This window comes from Coptis chinensis, chromosome 1 (assembly GCF_015680905.1).
Source record: "Coptis chinensis isolate HL-2020 chromosome 1, ASM1568090v1, whole genome shotgun sequence".
In the NCBI taxonomy this organism is placed as follows: Eukaryota; Viridiplantae; Streptophyta; class Magnoliopsida; order Ranunculales; family Ranunculaceae; genus Coptis; species Coptis chinensis.
In genome coordinates this window covers 12794380-12806733 of record NC_141456.1, presented here as the reverse complement: position 1 = coordinate 12806733, position 12354 = coordinate 12794380, and the positions used below count along the sequence as shown (strand labels likewise).

Here is a 12354-nt window from a genome sequence, read left to right as displayed (position 1 = left end):
TTTTCCAAAGAGAAGTCATAACCACAATCCCTCTCCTCTCGATTTCTCGCTTCCACCTCAAAACAGAAAAGTTGGAGGAGGATCTGCAGTATAAGGAGGAGAAATCATGGGCAGGGTGCTTGCTGCTGGTATCTCAATCATCTTTGTTGTTGGTGTTATTGTAAGCATTGTTGTCACTATAAATCATGGCAGTGGCAAGACCTCTCATCAAAGCAATGGTGGTTTATCAACTGGAATGAAAGCTGTTGAAACTCTTTGTGATCCAATGGATTACAAAGAAACTTTCTTGAATACACTTAGTCCAACATCACCCTAAATTAAAGGACCTCATGAAAGCTACCTTTCAAGCTGCTTAAGAAGAGGTAACCAAGGCTTGGGAGAAGTTTGGTGCTGTCACACCCCGAATTTCGACAAAATTAGAAAAACAATATTTGTTCTCGACTCTTCAATTTTCGAGATGTGATGCACTCTCAACTTTCAAACAACCCATAAAAAAATTTAAAATAAACAAGGGTTAGTTAGACTTACCCGGTTTTATATTAGTGATACCCCCCCAATTGCAAGATCCAACGGTTACGAGATGATTTTTTTTTTTTTTTTTTTTTTTTTCGGATGAAGAAATCGGCCGTTAGATCACCTCAATTGGGGAGATAACACTAATTGCAACTAGTAATGGGGGGGTAAAGTCTAACTAACCCAATAAACAAAAGTCATCTTCATTACAAAAATTCACAAATATGATTAACTTATAAATTTCTTTTCAACAACTCTTTAATTATAATTACAACTGAAAATACAAAAATATTGTCTCAATTAAAAATCTATTGCACCTCAAGGGAAAACAAAACATATCCTGTAATAAGACGCTAACGCGAACCACAAGTAGCAATCAACCTTCTTCCACTAATCCTGTCAAGACTTAATTATCAACTGTGTTCATTTTATGAACACACCCGTTAAGCAAACATGCAAATTGGGTCAGCATTATAAACAACGCTGGTATGAGTAGCCCTAAAATACAAAATGTACTTATACATATATATACACAATCCATAAGGCAGTTAGTTCCTCCACCGAGGCACCTTAACTTCTAACGACTAATACAATATTCTTAATTACAATAATTAAGGCAGGTAGTTCCTCCACTGAGGCGCCTTAACTTCTAATTCAATAATAATAAGACATTCAGTTTCTCCACATAGGAGCCTTAGCTTCCAACCGTACTATATTAACTACATCTAATAATAAAATAACAAAACTAAAACTTACTCTATACCTACATGGGTGTAGGCCTGATCACAGAATGCGTCACACCCGCATAAATAATCAATTCAACCCACCCTTCTGCAAAACCTTTGTGAATGCAAAATAATTTACAATAAAATAAACATATCATATACCTAATCCCAATCGTCCCATTAAACCAATTTCACAACTACAATCAATCATTTATTATAAATTTAACGTACACTTTGATATATCATCACAATTATTGTTTAAAGTTTCTTCAAGTGTCTATAAAATCACGTCGTCTCTATGTTTTACCTAATTTTTATGACTACCACAATCGCTTTCCAATCCCGAACATGTACATCTACATGCCTCCCCTCACATAATGAACTATTCCGTGTATAGTTACCCTAAACGGGATATCGCATACCAGGTAACCCCCCACACGAATGCCATTATGTGGGTACTGCCATTATTTGGCATAAAATATCGTGCGTTTCGTTATAATTTTGCGAATGAGAAAATCAATCCACTATTCGGCTACGATTGCCTTACACAATGGTCAATCAACATCACATACACCCTACACAAGGGCCAATCATATCACATCCGCCCTACACAAATGCCAAATCACATGAGTTGTGGTAGCTAGGTTCTAGGATTTTCATTACATAATTTATTCAGGTATCATACATATATATCTCATAATCATTCCACACTCTATCAGGTGCCAATAAAATTATTGCACTAAGCCACCATATTTGGAAATATCACAATACCTTTTATTTTCATTCTTTCACGTGTCAAATAAAATATATTGCACTAAACCACAATCCTTTTGGAAATATCCACAAATACTATAATACCTCATAGCAGCAGCTCTCAGAGATAAAGGACGGAGCGTTTATATTTATTTATCAAAAATATTGCATTTAATATATATCCTAACATATCATATCATTTAACAGAATAACAATTTCAACATACCATAAAATATCACAATTGCTCCAAATGTACCGCATAATATATTTTTTATAGCATTTTAAGAATATCATGTCTCTTAAAATCTCACTCTTGTCACGTGTCAACAATTTCACAATATCAACATCAAATCTTTCTTAGATAATGTCAAAACAGTTTATAGATGCTTCCACAACAACATGCTACCATTTGATTAGTCCATAAAATTTAATATATATATATATATATAAAAGTAAACAAAGTCAACAGTCAACGGTCAACAGTCAAATGGTTGACGGGTCAACAGGTCAAGCCCAACAGTCAACAGTCCCAAACCGATGTTCACCAAACAGGTCCTGACACAAACCCATATGTAAAACACTTTAACCCATGGTCCTAATCTAACTAACCGAAACAAGGCCCAAAAGTCTAAACAACTTAAAGACTCAATTGGACCCATTTTAAGTCATATGGACCAGCCCAAAACAAAAATAGAAACCGGCCCAAAGAAACAAACTAATTTTGTTTCGGCCCAAAGAAACAAACTAAGGCCCAACTAAACTAAGAGGTCGTCTTCCTCACTAGCAGCTCTCCTCCACCACCAGCCACCACGAGTTCCACCCTCCGACACTCCCAAAACTAAACGGAACAGTTCGGATTTGAACCACCAGAAAAACCCAACCTGTAGACATAACCAAAACTCGATTCCCCTCACATCCCAAAACCGAGTTTGACTCCATTACTGCCCTAGTGGAGTTTCCACCAATCAGCCACCATCAAACACCCAACTCTGGCCACCATAAACCCATCGATTTTAATCCAAACAAAAAACCCTACAACTTTAATCAACACAAAACTCGATTTCATTACATCCAACACTCTTCCCCCAAACTGGATTGCGCCGCTAGTAACAACTTCTTCAAGCTCCCAACAACCCCCACTCTCCAACTAACAACCAAACATCAATCCCTTAATCCCCCGACATCAACCAACAACCCATGCAATCAACCAAAACAAACTATATACAAGTTCAAATCATTTACATGGCGATTCTTTCTTTGGGCTTTAGCCGCCATTAACAGCCCATAAGCTTCAACAAATAAAAATTCCAGAGTTTCACAGTCGGCAAAACAATATGCTAACTTTTAAAACAATTCGACGGGATGAAAATATCGACAGTAAGCAGAACAAAATATATACTGAGCGGAAACGAAACTCTGACAGTAAAGCTTTTTTTTTTCTTCTCGTAGGTTCGGTGAAATAGATTTAAAAATATAACTACTCACCTCTAGTATCAGGAAAAAGAGTATTTAGCATATAAAAGAAAACCGATCCCAAGCTAGCTAGATCGAAGACGCACGAATCCGCCCCTTCTCCTTCTTCTTTCTTTTAGTTAAAATTGTTTAATTCTTAAGAAAACCTTGAATTTATGATAAGCCATTCCATTCCAAAAATTATCTACCATATATTATGCTTAACTTTTTAGAAACTTTCTATTTTACCAAATATATCTATTCATAACTATAGAATATTATTCTCTATTAAAAATAGTATATCTATTATATACCTTGTATTAATATCTTGTTTCATCTTTACTTGGAAACTTTCCGAATATTAAAAATCTCTACACAACATTCAAAATTCAAAATACTTGTTTTCTCTCTTTTCTTTTTCTATCAAAAAGTCAAACCCACATTTAATTTACTAGCACGTTGACCAGGAAATAAATATCAAATTCCAAAATACTAAATATTGTTACAAAATAATATAAAAATAATTTGGGGTCTTAGAGGTGCACTGGGGAAAGACACTACCACCTCCTTTGCTAAAATGTTACTTGATGGTTGCAGTGAATTGTTACTATACACCACCTACAGACTTCAAGCGGCAATATCTGTAGTTGAACATAGTAATTTTGACATGATGAGCGACCGTGTTGATGATCTTAAGACTTGGTCGAGTGTTGTTATTGCACTCAAAACAACGTGCTTGGATGACCTGCTAGAAAAACCAGGGCTGCAGAAAACTATGCAAGACGAGCTCATGAATGCTACTCAAATAACATTTAATGCACTCGCCATCGTCGATGAGATTTCTCAAATCCTTAGCAAAGTCAATAGTATTGAGTTTCCAGTTAAGATAAACCAGAATTCTAGGTGACTTCTTAATGTTGAGGTCGACAAGGATGGGTACCCTGCTTGGTTCTCAACAGCAGACCGTAGGCTTTTGGCATTCAAAAACACACACTTGACACCGAATGTAGTTGTAGCCAAGGATGGAAGTGGGCAATTTGAGACTATTACTGAGGCTATCTCCGCTTACCCAAAGAACACTGAAGGAAGATTCATAATCTATGTTAAGGCTGGGCAGTATCATGAGAAAGTAACAATTCTTGAAACAGCGATTAATATCTTCATTTATGAAGATGCATGGTGTTGGAATCGATCTCTTGAGTATTTCTAAATACTAGTGTGTGTGTGTGCAAAGTGGAGGAGATGAAACAAAGTGTGTTCTCTCCACTTTAGTGCATAATAGATAGTCCCACATTGGTTATCCACCACTAGCAAGTGAAGTATATGAAACATTCCTCTACCATAAGGGTGTGCCCTTAGGGTACAAATGCTTTTGTGTTAGGAGGGAGGACTCACCCAAAGCCACATACGCACGCCCGCCCGCACCACACCGAGCCGCGTCGGTTGGGTTCGGGCTTGGGCTTGGGCTTATTGTTGTATCTAGTGGGTAGTGGATTAACCAATTAAAAGTCTTCTTCGTCTTCTTCAACAGAGAAACACACTATCTCAGAGAAACAGAAAACTCGCATCCCACTTCTTCTTCTTCTCTTCTTACTAAGCCACCAGAGAGTATTATATTGTTATTTTAGAGAGTAGTTTGTTTTAGTACAAAGTCAAGCTACTGTACACCATTGAATCATGTGAGGAAGACGCCACTGCTGCCTTTCTGCACCACTGGAAGGAGCAAAATCTTTTCTTAAGGACAGCCTAATACGCGCCTTGGTTGTTCCTTATTACTGCTGTCCTTGTCTCTTTATTGTTTTCTTTTTTCACATACAACACATGGTCCTAGTGAAACAGTTGTGATAGTGAGTGACAACAAAAAAATCAATAACACCCAAACTTGGAGGACTGCCACTTTCTGTGAATTGAACTGATATACAATTCTGAATGGGTATCCCTTGAGTAAGGTTTTTCCGTCCTTTTTTCTTTTCAATTACTAAATGCTCTTATCACATTTTGTTGTAGCGGTTGTCGGAGACGGTTTCATAGTGAGTTCAATGGGTTTCAAAGCGTTCTTTGGTCCACGAAGGTGAACAATTTTGTTGCTTTCCACTCCAAATCAGATTTTTCCGCTTTGTACAACTGCAGAATGCAAGGGTATCAAGACACTCTATACTATCATACTTGCCGTTAGTTCTACAAAAATTGTAAAATCTCCGGCACAATTGATTTCATATTTGGTGAGGGACGCGCACTGATCCAAGATAGTCATATCATTTTGAGGGAGCCTAATCCCAATTAGAAAAACACTATCACTGCTGATGGGAGATCAAATGACAACATGCATCTTGGTTTTAGTGATCCAAAGATCGTAACATTTCTGCTGAAGCTGAGTTCTTCCCTAATGGATTGAAGATCCCCATGAGAGAGAGAAAGAGAATACAAGGAGGAGGGAGGGAAATAGTCACGGTAAGTTTGGACTTCGGAGAGAGAAGGAGCGAGTCATGAGAAAACCCTTCGTGAGAGTATATTTCGTATTTTAAAATTTCGGTTTTAAGTAAAAGTAAAGACGTTAAATTCGAGAGCAGGGCGCTGATATATATATATATATATATATATATATATATATATATATATATACTAGAAAGTAGACCCGTGCATACGTAACGGCTCTTTTAAAAATTTGATCAACAATCATAACTATACATATAAAATTTTTCTAACAAATTGTGATTCTTATTTTTGTCACTAACCCGTTTTAATTTCATAACAAATTATTTTAATTAAGTCTTAAAAACTCGTTTTAATTTATTAGCAAATTATTTTAATTAAGTTTTAAAATCATTTTTAAAACTTGTTAACTGGAAGTTTAAATTACCCGTTTGTAAGGGTAAAGATTTGTACTTAATTTAGAAGTGTGATTTAATAGGTGATGAATTCTCGTGCATATGCATAGACTATTTCGATATTTATCTTGATTAAATCCCATTAAATGGGAGCTTTAATAACCCATTTTTTCCGGTCCGTTTAAATAGAATAGTGATTTCCATTTTCAATAGGAAAAAAATTACCGTTTAATTTAGAAATGCGATTATTTTCAATAAGGGAAAAATTCCCGTTTTAAATAGGAGAAAAATTCCCGTTTTAATTAGAAGTGCTAGATTTTATTTATTTTTCAATAGGGGAAGAATTCTCATTATAATGAGAATTGATGACGTGAAATTTTAAGAGAGCTAAAAAAATACTCATTGTAATTGCATTCACATCAAATACCAATAAAAATTTACGAAACAAATATTACAGCTAAAATATTAGACTTACCTCCCCATTTGAAAATGAAATTAGATTTGTCCCCTCAAGGAAATTAGACTTGCATTGCCCCCAGACTAACTCGCCATCTCAGACAAAGTTGCATCGTGACCATCATCTCCTGCTGAAATGCCCCAACTATTTTTTCAACTGTAAAATTACGTAAATAGCCCCTTGACTTTGCAAGACACAGTTTCATGTTTATGGAGTACATGACACGTGTTAACATCCGGTTGATTCTAATCGACAGTTACAATTGCATTGCCCTAAAACATGTTGTAACATACCCTAAATTTTAACCAAACTACGTACCCTTGTTTCTTGAAATAATTACCAAAGAAATGACTTTTGAACCCTTGTGTTCATCTTCCCCAACTAATTAAGTACCAATTTGGCTCTTTTAAAAACTTGCTCAACAATCATAACTATACATACAAATATTTTCTAACAAATCGTGATTCTTGTTTTTCTCGCTAACCCGTTTTAATTTCCTAACAAATTGTTTTAATCAAGTCTTTAAAACCCGTTTTAATTTCTCAACAAATAGTTTTAATTAAGTTTTAAAAACTCATTTTTTTAATTGGAAGAGAGATCTCGTTTTAATTTAGAAGTGTGATTCTGGTTTTTAATAGGAGAAGGATTCCCGTTTTAATTAGAAATGCTAGATTTTTCTTTTTCAATAGGAGATGAATTCACATTATAATAGGAGAATAATTCATGTTTTTTAATTTGAGGAGGGACCTCTTTTTAATTTAATTAGAAGTGTGATTCCCATTTTTAATAGGAGAATGATTCCCATTTTAATTACAAGAGGGATTAGTGGTGCTGGAATTATCTTTAGGGATCATGCTGCCTAAGTAATAGGAGTTCAAGCATATATATGGCCTAGGGGTCACCACTAATTTCGACACGGAGTGCTTTGCAATTGTATTGGCAGCGGAATTAGCAGTGCTCAATGGTTGGTTGCATTTATGGATTGAAAGTGACTTGACTGCAGCAATCAAAGCTTTCAGTGGGGATAGAATGCCTTCGGTTCTTAAAGCTCGTTGGCTACGAGCAACCCAAAAACTTGTTCACTGGAGATTGTCACACATCTACCATGAAGCAAATTTTGGAGCTGATGTTGTTGCGAAGAGAGGTTCATCTATGAACCGGGGAGGGTCTTTGGAGCCCGACCAGAGTAAGTTATATTAAGCCTTTAGAAATCCTTTACAGGTTTTATTATTGTTTTAACTAGGACTGGATGTTTGTACCAAGTCATAATACAGTTGCAAGCTCTCTCCACTCGATGTAACATTCTTTTTATAAGTCCCTACTTGCGTGCAAAAAATAAAAATAAAAATTAAGTGCTAGATTTTTCTTTTTCAATAGGAGAGGAATTCCCATTATAATAGGAGAATGATTCCCGATTTTTAATTGGAGGAGGGATCTCATTTTAATTTAGAAGTGTGATTTCCGTTTTTAATAGGAGAAAGATTCCTGTTTCAATTAGAAATGCTAGATTTTTCTTTTTCAATAGGAGATAAATCCCATTATAATAAGAGAATGATTCCCATTTTTTAATTGGGGGAGGGATCCCGTTTTAATTTAGAAGTGTGATTCCCGTTTTAATTAGAAGTGCTAGATTTTTTCTTTTTCAATAGAAGAGAAATTCTCATTATAATAAGAGAATGATTAATTAGAAGTGCTAGAATTTTTCTTTTCAATAGGAGAAGAATTCCTGCTTTAATAGGAGTTGATGATGTGAAATTTTAAGAGAGCTAGACAAATACCCTTTGTAGGAGTTTTAATATTAATATATAGATAGATATTGATGTAGCTAGGCCCGTGCATACACAACGACTATTTTAAAAATAACTTGTTCAACAATCATAACTATACATATATAAATTTTCTAACAAATCGTGATTTCTGTTTTTGTCAATAACCTGTTTTAATTTCCTAACAAATTGTTTTAATTAAGTTTAAAACCCCATTTTTAATGGGAAAGGGATCCTGTTTTAACAGTTGATTTAATTTAAAAGTGTGATTCCATTTTAATAGGACTATAGGAGAAAAAATCCCATTTTTATTAGATATGCTAGATTTTTCCTTTTCAATAGGGAAGGAATTCCCGTTTTAATAGGAGAATGATTCTTGTTTTAATCAGAAGTGTTAGAATTTCTCTTTTATAATAAAGGAGGAATTCCCATTTTAATAGGAAAATGATTCCCGTTTTAATTAGAAGAGTCTAAAATTATTTTTTTCAATAGGAGAAGAATTCCTGTTTAATAGGAGATGATGATGTGGAATTTTAATAGAGCTTGACGATTAAGTAACTGGGGTATATATATATATATATATAGGGGTAGGTTCCGTTTACAACACTTTTTATACAACGTTTTATACAATACCCTTTGAAAATATGAATTAAGCCTTGATTATTTGTAGATATGATCTTCACACCATGGAGATCATCTCCACAAAAATTCAACTCATTTGAAAACTCCTAACCATGAGAAAAATTGCACTCAACCTATGAATTTTTATCAACGGTCCAGAAATATAGATTTTGTAACCCATTTTTGGCAAACTTAGAAATGTTCAAAGGATCCGATTTTTTATGGAGGTCATATCCATGGTGAGAACATCTTATCCACAAAAAATTAGTCCTTAAAACATCTTGAACGGTCCGGTGGGGGGTATTGTATAAAACGTTGTATAAAAAGTGTTGTAAACGGAACCTATCCGATATATATACGGATATGGCAAAATATCGTCCTCTGATTTATGGATATGTATCGTGGATATATTCCCTTTTTAGAGATATTTGACATTGTTTCATATGCAAATATCATGAATATATCCAAAATATCGATAAATATCATGGATATTGTGGATATTTCTTGATATGTCATGATATATAATTTATATTTATTAAAAATATAATGTTAAATATTTAATAAAATTGATATCTACACAAAAATATCGCAAATATCTCTAAATATCACAAATATCATTGATATTTGCAGTCTTATATATCTGTAAACATATCGTGATATTTATGTATTTTTTATTGAAATCTCGATATTTATCACGATATTTTGTACTAAGCATGTAACCACCTGAACTTTTTTCTTTCGTTTCAAAGTGATTTTAAAGTAAGCATATATATGATGATGTCTGATCTTGGCTTTGTTGTTTTGAGTTTTGAAGTACTACTTTTGTACACGTCACTTGCTTTTATATTAGATTAATGTGTTGGACACTCATTTTTTGGTCTCATGAAATGGTGTTCTTTCGCAAATAATATGGAATGAATTGTTACATGAAGTGTTTCGTAGACTATTAGCACCTGCCAGTTATCGAATTCATAGTACTTTAGAATGTGTACGAAATGCAAAAGCACCAAGCGATGATTGCTGTTCTAACTTGACTGGCTAGAGTACTGTCCCTTAGATTCTGTAATTTCATATTTGTTCAACGTACATGATGATTCTATTTTTTTGCTGATTGAAAATAACAGGTTGTCGTCTTGGATCGTCGTCATCACAAGACGATTCCACACCATCAATTAATGCTGACTGGCGATCATTCAGAGCGAGGTTAGTAGCTTAAGAACCTTTATCAAGACCAGAAAAAGTTTCAAATTGGGTTGATCCTGATACAGTTGAAGATCATCCACCAGTTATTAAAATTGGCGAAAAGTGGGCGCACCCCCTCCATGAGCCAGAGAGAGGTTGCTTGCTTATAGCCACGGAGAAGCTAGACGGAGTACACATTTTTGAAAGGACGGTAATCGTCATTCTTTCTACCGGTCCAATTGGTCCTACCGGCATCATACTTAATAGACCGTACTTAATGTCCATCAAGGAGATAAGATCAAAGCTCTTGATGTTGCTGGGACATTCTCAGATAGCCTCTTATTTTTTGGGGGACCCTTGGAAGAAGGATTGTTTTTACTGAGTCCTGAGGGTGATGATGGAGTGGAGTGTTTGAGGAAGTTATGAAAGAGTTGTACTATAGTACTAAGGGAAGTGTAGGGTGTGCAGCTGAAATGGTTAAAAGGAATGTTGTCTACGCAAGGGATTTTAGGTTCTTTGATGGATATTGTGGGTGGGAGAAAGATCAACTGAAAGAGGAGATTAGAACTGGTTATTGGACAGTTGCAGCTTGTAGCCAAGTGTAATTGGGTTGCATAGTATTGGAAGCGTAGGGCTATGGGAAGAAATATTGGGGCTTATGGGACAAAAAAAGGCCATGTAATAATGCTTAAAATGTTAAAGAGAACTAGATTTGGGACTGCTTTAAAAAGCCAGAAGGAACAAAGTTCATACCTTAGATTGATTGTACTTACTAATAATTAAGTTACTATGATGCCTAAGTTGTAAAGGGAGATGCCACACTAACACTTGACAGAATGTTCATATCTCTAAATCTCTAATGCCTTGCGTGCTCTTATCTATTGATCTCATGTGTATGTAGTTTTCTTTGTTCTTAAGCACTCCAGCATACTTGTATAAGTACGTATAACCTTCAAATATATGAATGGAGTATTCTACTTATATATCCACAAAGCACCTGATTTGTTTTCAGTGTGCAAATTGATGTTTGATAGGTGCAAATTGATGTTAGACTTACCCCCCTATTAATAGGTGCAATTAGTGTTACCCCCATGTAAAGGTGTGATTTGGTTTTCCCTTACAAACAGTCTTTAGAGGACTGGATTAGGTTTTTTGGATGAGACCGAGTTCGACTTAAGAGCTTTAACCCCACGATCTTACTCGGGTTTCTTAGGGGAGAGTAGAATCGTCCGGGCGAGTTCATAGGAGGGTATTTATAGAGATTGAGAGTGTATCCTTGCTCTCCACGCGTGTAAAGGATGTCCTAAATGAGGGGTGGAGATTAGGATTGCACGCGGAGAACTGCTTTCATAGGTCCGGCCAGAATGATGTGGATTGGCGCCAGACAAGTAGCTTTGCGTCGCGGACCGCTGGTCGACGGTCGATATGTACAAGTACATCTTTAGTCATGATTGCTTATGGATAGGGGTCAAGGCCACTTCCTAGCGTGAAGTTCGTGATTATATCGCGCGACCGTTCAGAAGCGTTTCATCGGTTCGCAAACGCGAATTCGCGGTTCATAGGTCGATGTGTTATTTCCACCATGTTAAGCGCGCGGCCGGTTAGAGAATATCACTCCCCTATTACCCCTCTCCGTAGGTTGTGAAACGACCTACCGGAGAGATTGGTAGCGCTGCGGAACTATGTGAGAGGTGGAAATTTCCAACGATCGGTGAGAAACGGCTCGCGGTCAACCATGTGAGCTAGCTGGGTGTGAAAGGTTGACGCGGTGCAAAGACGCGATGATCCGAAAGCATTTGCAGCTTAAGATAACGCGGGTTTAGCCCCATTTTCGGGATGTGAAAAAAAAAGACGATTTTGGTTGGAAGTCGTGGGCAGCTAGGGCTAGGTGTAATCATGATGCCTTTGAAACCGGAGGGGCGGTTGCTCAAAAATTTTACTTTGCCCCGTTGAGACTTCATTCATTTGGTCGCTTTCCCGGTAAAGAGAACTTCATTATCGCGATCATCCTTCAAAGTTAGTTCTCTCCGCCATTTTGAACCTCTTCTTCTTGTTTG

At 36.0% G+C, this 12354-nt stretch overlaps 1 pseudogene; it reads left to right on the top strand.

Moving 5' to 3' along the window:
- The first annotated feature begins 4020 nt into the window (after positions 1-4020).
- Positions 4021-11217, top strand: LOC147522226 (uncharacterized; annotated as a pseudogene).
- Positions 11218-12354: the final 1137 nt, after the last annotated feature.